The following is a 7,754-nucleotide window of genomic DNA, read 5'->3' on the forward strand; positions in this document are numbered from 1 at the left end:
AGGAAGGAAGGAAGGAAGGATGGAAGGAAGGAAGGAAGGAAGGAAGAACAAAACTGACTGGCAGGAGAGACCCTGAAACTTGCACTGAAATGAAAAGAAGCAAAAACAAGGGGAAAGAATGCTGAAGTCAAAGAGATGAACAGATTTCGAAGGGCAGCTTGAGAAGAAAAATATAAAGAAATGTGCTAGGAGCTGGGTTTAAAACCAAAAGAGAAGAACATGGTTGGCATTTCTCAATCAGAAAGACGCAAAGAAAAAAAACCAAGCCTCAAGTTGCAATACTGAAGCATCCTATGAGCAAAATATTGAATGATGCAGGAAGCATCAAAAGAAGATGGAAGGAATTCATAGTCAGTGAGTGTACCAAAACAAATTAGTCGACCTGGAACCATTTCACGAAGTAGCACATTATCACCAATGGTAATGAAGAAAGTTTAAGCTGCACTGAAGGCATTGGGCCTAGAAATTGATAGAATATCAATTGAGGTTCTTCAAGGAACAAATGCAGATCTACACTTACTCACTTGGCCAAAGGGAAAAGATCCATATTTACTCTACTTACCAAAATGGTGATCTAACAGAGTGTGGAAATTATCAAACAGTATTACATGCAAGTAAAATCTTACTTAAGATTAAAAATGGTAAAGGACAAATACTGCATAGTGCCACTATTGTAAAGTGGGACTGACATCAGGGTTGGGAGGAACCTAAGAGGGGATAAATAATGTCTACTGCTTTGAAACAGATGAGGGAGAGAACTGGTTAGGAGGAATATATGATTAGGTATTATTGTCATGACAAAAGTTAAGAATGAAAGCTGCTTAGTGGAATGGACTGGGGGGGATTGTATAACAATGGAAGAAACTTTTTTTTTTACTTTTCAAAGAGAAAAGTGAACTGGGGGGAGGGGCGGGCAGGGAGGAAAGTGTGCAACAATGAATGAATAAAAATCCAAAGTCTCTGTAAACTTTCATTAAAATAAATAAAAGGAGAAAAGGAGGGGCGAAGAAAGTAACTGGCTACTAAAAAAAAATGATTAGAACAGTACATCCACCGCGATCTCTTAGAAATTCAAGATGGATTCCAAAAAGGCCTTGGAATTAGGAATCATTGCTTATGTCAAGTGGATCTTGGCTGAAAGCAAAGAATGCTAGAAAGATGTTTACTTGTGTCTTATTGATGATACAGCGGCATTTGACAGTGAGTCATATCAAATTAGGGATAACACTGAGAACAGGAATCCCAGAACAGTGAAATGTGCTCATGTGAAACATAAACATAGACCAGAAGCAGTTTTCTGAAACAGAACAAAGGTATACTGTCTGATTTAAAATCTGGAAAAATGTGCATCAGGGCTGTATACGTATTCTCCATACCTATTCAATCTGTATGCTGAATAAATCATTTGAGAAGGTGGATTATATGACGAAGTGGTATTAAGATCGGAGGGAAAGTCTAATCTGCATTATGCAGGCTATACAACCTTGTATGCAGAAAGTCAAGTCTTGAAGCACTTACTGAAGATCAAAGGCTACAACCTTCAATATAGGTTAACATCTCAACATCAAGAAAGCAAAAATCCTCACCACTGGATTGGACTTCTGTTTTCCTGTTCTTGCTCTTCTCACTTGACAGGAGGAAGAACCAAAAGAGTGAACTGAACGTATTATATTAGTGACCACATTTAGGAAGTCGTGTGTCTACAATCTGACCACCAATGTTTGCTTGGGACTTGCATGTCCCGTACAATTACAAAAAGATCTATATTCTCTCAATTTTTTTCTTCTTTCACTGAAAAAAAAAAAAAACACAACAAACTCCACTTAGTATCAATAACAAACTCAAAGCAGGTAAAAAAAAAAAAATCACAAAACTGGCCGGAGGAGTTAAGGGGTAAGACCGATACACTATGGCCTTTGGGCCGGGAACTGAGCTCACCTCCCGGGTCCAAGATGCAGCTAAACGGTGGATCTTACGACGTGGACCTAGACATACTTCCCTTAAAACAATCAGCCCCAAGAATCACAGGTTCGAATCCACCAGCTGCTCGGCGGAGAAGACTCCTGCCTTGGGATTTACTGCCTCCGAAAACCCGCTCGAGGGTCAGCTGTGGGTGGGTTCTGACTCGGTGGTACAAAACAACAACAACAACAACAGCAAAGGCTCCGGAGATAGGAAGGGAGAAGGAAACAAGCATCGAATGGAAACAAGCATTAGACAGGAAGAACGATGTGGGGATTGTAGTCAATTTCCTAAACAAAGTATGCAAATATGGTTGGCTGGAACATTCATCTGCTCTGGAAACTTTCACTCAAATCCCATTTATCCAAGTTAAAAAAAAAAAATGAAAGCAGAGACTGTCAGCCACGAAAGGGTTAAGAACGGCTCTAAATCTTGAGGTTTTCAGGGGGCTGTAACCCAGGGTAGATAATTGGATTTAAAACTGCTTGGTGTTTTTTTAGTTTAGCTTGTTGCTGTTGATCCATAGTTGACCCTTCAGGGGGTTTTCAGAAGCAGTGATCGGAATCGGACGGGAGGAAACTGTTTATCTTGGTTCCATGGAGAAATTCTAGTTTTGCCCAGCACAAGAGTTTAGTAACTATATATTCTATTCTGCAAGACAGCAGTCTCGCAGTCAGGATGGCCGAGCGGTCTAAGGCGCTGCGTTCAGGTCGCAGTCTCCCCTGGAGGCGTGGGTTCGAATCCCACTTCTGACATTGTAACTTTTATTTTTTTTAAATCCCCTTTCTCCACCTTTACACAGTTGAGTTTTCATTACGTGCTTAGAAATAAAAGTAGACTCTTGTTACGACGAAAATTCAGTACATTTTTATAGATAAAAGATCTCATATTACAAGAATAAGAACAAAACAACAAGCCTTGTCAGAAGTGGGATTCGAACCCACGCCTCCAGTGGAGACTGCGACCTGAACGCAGCGCCTTAGACCGCTCGGCCATCCTGACTATGTAAGTAAGTTTCTTCAACCATTTTTAACCAAGCAAACCTCCCTGCAAGCTTCTCCGTGTGCGCATGTGCAGTAAACGACTTCTAGTCCGCTCCTGTCCGGCGTGGGCGGAGCTTAGATCTGCCGCCTGGCGGTTGCTCTACGCGACCCGGCGAGAGCGGACGGGAAGAGCGCGAACTAGGTACGTGGGGAACAGCAGAGGGCGCTGGCGGCGTGCGGGACGCTGGAAGGTCGTGAGACCGAGGAGAATTACTTCTAAGGTGCTTCATTCATGCTTGAGGCTTGCGTTCATTTCGGACTCATGCATTTATCATTGCTGTCAGCTTTAATTTTGCAAATCTGCAGGCCAAAAGAGAGAGATTTACAATCCTTTGAGCCTAGAATCCTAGGGCTATTCTATTCTATTCTATTCTATTCTATTCTATTCTATTCTATTCTATTCTCTATCGCTGACTTGGTTTTATTTTATGTATTTTTAAATTTTTTTGGTTTGCAAGAATCCTTGCATGTCTGTATATAAGTCCTCATATACAAGTATCTTTGCATGTCTGCATTTGTCTTTGCATATTTAACACCCTTGCATGTATGCATGTAAGCCCTTATGTATAAATATCTTTGCATGCCTGTATTTAAGTCTTTGCATTAAGTCTTTGCATAGTTAAGTACCCTTGCACGTCTGTATATAAGCCCTTGTATATTTTCTGCACATTGCAGTCGCGTCTGCATACTAATACGTGCTTATGGATGTCTCTGCTTGAGGCTTCTCAGAACAGGTGGAGCCGGAAACGGGAAGGGCTCTTGGCATGCGCACTGCACTGTTTAGCCCGCCTTGGCCTGAACTGCGTTTTGTCGTGTGCGTGTGTTTGGCTCCCTTGCTCGGGCTCCTGCGTTGCTAGGCCCTGCAGGGGCCCTCCCCGCGCGCTCGCACCCCACAAAGCCGCAGGCGCGCGCGGGGACTGCTCGTGGGTGACTTCCCCCCTTGCGTCCTGCATTCCGTCATTCCTGAGTCATCTCCCTTCACTCGCCCCCTCCCTCCTCTCGCCCAGGCTCGACCCCCGCAGCACCTTCTTCTCTTCCTCCCAGCCCTCATTCCTGAGCTTCAGCTTTGCCCACGTGCAGCTCGGACCAGACCCAACGATCTCACGTTCGCGAGGGCGCCCATCTCCAAGGGTATTCTTGGGGTATAAAGGTACCCCTACCGCCAAGACTCTGTGCCCCGTCTCCAGACTCTTCAGAGGTCGGAATAAGGATGACAGAGGACCTAATGCTTTTGAGCTGTGGTGTTGGAGAAGAGCACTGAACATCCCATGGGCCAAAATGAACAGATATGCGTTGGAGGCAAAGACGATAAAGCTTTGTCTTACATACTTTGGGTATGTTGCTAGAAGAGGCTACTCCTTGGAGAGGGACATCATGCTTGGAAAGTTGGGGAGATGGCGAAATAGAGGAACACCTTGGACCAGGTGGATTGACACAGCGACTGCTGCAGTGGGCTCCAATGAGTGTGAAAATGGCACACCATAGGACAGGGCTCAAATTTGTTGTTCATAGGGTCATTATGAGCCGTATTTGACTTGATGGCACCTAACAACAACAACAACAACAAAGGAGGGCGAAAGTAGGAAGACTATGGACAGATTCTGGCACTGGCCAGGCTGCTGACTAGCTGTGTGACTTAACTAATCGCTGCCCCTCTCTATACAGAGGGGCTGAAAGATAAGACTTGAGGGCCACCTCTGGACTCCAGGGGACAGCTGAGACTGTGTGAGGTTGAGATTGAAGGAGAGCTCTCATCATCCCCTGATCCCCTCTGATCCCCAGGAAGCTCTCACCAACATCCTAAACCACAGGACACCTCCCCAGTCCAACCCCTCAGGAGGGTCAGTCTCCTTGGATCTCCAGAGACTGGGATACCAGGAAGGGATGCAGCTTTGGGAGTGTGCTGGTTGAAAGCCCTCCCCTCTTCTTACCCCAAATGGCCCTCCAAATGGATTTCCAGAATGCCTTGTTTTTGATGAGTCATGAATCTCTTTCATGGCCTCCCCTAACATACAGAGGGAGTTCTGGTGTCAAGTGGTAAGAAATTGTGTTGCCAACCCTATAGCATGCTGTTCAAATCCATCAGCTGCTCAGGGCAGAGACGCAATCTCCTCCCATGCAATTTACTGCCTCTGAAAACCTGCTGGAGTTGGTCAGCACTGAGTTGGTAATAACAATCTAATACACAAATAGCCCTGAGCACTGGAAAAGCAGGCAGCAAACACTCTTGCAGATGCTGGGGATCCCACAGTGAGCAGAACAACGTTTCCGCCCTTGCTACCTACAGTACAACAAAAAAGTGGGGTGGAAATTAATGCCTTATAATAGTTAGGAATGGACACTTCATAATAAGCAAAAGGACTCCTTTTCGTAACTAGTAGAACCTAGAACTTGAACTCATTGCAGTCAGGTTGGAACCAAGCTGACCCTCCAGCAGGTCTTCAGAGTCTGTAAACAACAAGAGATTGCCCATCTTTCTGCAAAGGGCCGGCCAGGAGAATCACACCACCTACCTTTGGGTTGGCAGAGCAACCCCTTACCCACTAGGTCACAGAGTCTCCTGACAGATGGAATAGTAAGATACCAACATCTCAATTAATGGATGCGAACTTGGCACAGGGAGCTCTGGTGCCCTAGTGGTTAGGAGCTGTGCTGCCAAACCCAAGGCTGTTAGGTTCGAATCCACCAGCTGCTCCTCTAGAGAACTATGGGCAGTCTCCTCCCATGTGATTTACAGCCTCTGAAAACCTGGAGGCTCAGCTGTGAGTCATTCCAACTAAACGGCACCCTTTGAAAAAAAAAGTTTTTTCTCCTTTAAGCCCTTTTCTGCTGTTTGCCGGCCTAGCCTCCATGCACCTTTAGCTTAGGATTACTTAACAGAAGCCTGTGGATGAAGTGAAAGGACAAACAGGCCCTAGGAAGTCTGGGAGGAGGAGAACGTGTTATATAACATGGTGTGAAGAAAATGGTGAGAGGCTTTGAGACAGGTAAAAAAGCCAGCTGGGCATCCTGTCCCCCAACTACACTGGGCATCTGGTTCTCCGCGGACTTTTACTTCTCATTACTTTTACTTGGAAAAGATTCTTTTCCATAGGAACACAAGTAATTTTTTTTTTTAGTAGACCACAGTTGATTATTGCCCTATGGATATTGGCTAGCTTGGCGTCAATCTATACATTCATCTCATCATTCTTGATTGCGTGTGCGTGTGTGTGTGTGTGTGTGTGTGTGTGTGTGTTCTTAAAATTCTCATTTGAATCACCTGTAACATTTCCCGGACTCCCTCACAGATGAGTTAAAAGCTTTTTCATGTGTTCATTTTCTCTTTTTATGAGACCGTGATTTTATGAAATTATCCTTAAACAGCGACCAAACGAGTAGGCCTCTCTTACGTAGACTGGTCAGAGAGGACTTTACTGACGGGGTGACACTGAGTTCAGGGGAGAGAAGGCAAAGGTGGGGTGGGCGTGGAAAAGGTGTGATGGATAGGGCCCTTGGCCAATGCACTGGCCGTGAAGCAGGGAGGCCTGTGGTCAGCTGGAGGGCCAGAAAGACCAGCGGGGGCTGCAGGGGTGATCCAGACCATCTGGGGCTCACGTGTTGTGGAGAAGGATTTTCTGTGAGTGTGATGGGGCCGCTGAAGTAGGGCCATCACAGGATTCAAGCAGCTTTTCAAAATTATGCCTTTGGCTTCTGAAGGTGCGTTGGGGAAACATGATGGTGGAAGTGGGGGGCCGAGGGGGGACTTGGCGTCGAGGAGGAAGGCCACTGAAAGAGGGTGAGAGAGGTGGGTGGCTGGAGTGGGGAGGTGAAGATCGCAGAAGTGGTTTGAATCAGGATGAGCTTGGGAGGTAGAACAGGGCCTGCCTGCGGGCGGGCTGTGTGTATGTGTGGAGTGCGAAAGTGGAAAGACTGTGAAGTATCCGATGATATCAGATGCCCACAACTTCCCCTTGAAGTAAAAGTTCTGAGGCGCTAGCAACTCCACCACCAACCCGTAAAGGAGGTTGCTGAGGAGCAAGTGTGTCCCAGCTGCAGGAACGTCTCCCCACGGCCTATTCCTTACACACTGAATGAGCATCATATCAGAGAACAGGAATAGGGCTACAGCCAAAGCCAGAGCCCTTCTGCCCGCTGCCTTCTAGCGGGGCCTGAAGGTTGTCCTCTGAATAGGGGTCCTGCAGAGCCCTCAGCCAACCCATTTCAGTGGGCTGTGTGGATGGTGTGATTCCCCCCGACACACCCCTCATCCCATATCTTTCAGGTGCTAGCCTCCTTGACTGGAGGGAGGACACATGTAAGTGCCTAGTGTAGCCTCAAGCCCTCAAGACCAAAAAGGGAACCGAAAGGCGCCTCTTGTTTTCCATTTTCACGTTAGCAGCAGCCGGATGCCAACAATGGGGCCCCGGGGGACAGAACTCACTTGTCCCTGTTCCAGGCATTTGTCCAGTTTGGGAGAGGAAACTCCCCTGAGCTCAGCCTGGAAAGTCTACCCACATCTGGGGAGGCCCCAGAATGACCCTTCCTCTGCGCCCAGCGTGGCCGGTGCAGTCAGATAGCCCGTGGGGACCCACTGCCCAGCTAGCTAACTGAGGGGCCAGAAGGGGAATTCTAGCATCCGTGTGAACTTGGCTTGGGTCACAGGGCAGCACAAAGAAGATTTTCAGTGATTGCCTTAACTTTATTTTCTTTAACAAACTGCTCAATTATGTGACAGGAATTACACACACACACACACACACACACACA

The 7,754-nt window shown here is 46.5% G+C and overlaps 2 non-coding genes across 2 annotated transcripts; one reads left to right on the forward strand and one right to left on the reverse strand.

The window, feature by feature from the left end:
* Nucleotides 1-2,634: 2,634 nt before the first annotated feature.
* TRNAL-CAG lies at nucleotides 2,635-2,717 on the forward strand. The gene has a single exon. It is a non-coding gene; the product is annotated as a tRNA-Leu (tRNA).
* A 164-nt stretch (nucleotides 2,718-2,881) lies between these two features.
* Nucleotides 2,882-2,964, reverse strand: TRNAL-CAG. Its single transcript has one exon. It is a non-coding gene; the product is annotated as a tRNA-Leu (tRNA).
* Between the last annotated feature and the right edge of the window lie 4,790 nt (nucleotides 2,965-7,754).

This window comes from Elephantulus edwardii, unplaced genomic scaffold (assembly GCF_000299155.1).
Source record: "Elephantulus edwardii isolate Elephantulus edwardi_28Jun2011 unplaced genomic scaffold, EleEdw1.0 scaffold00201, whole genome shotgun sequence".
Classification (NCBI taxonomy): Eukaryota; Metazoa; Chordata; class Mammalia; order Macroscelidea; family Macroscelididae; genus Elephantulus; species Elephantulus edwardii.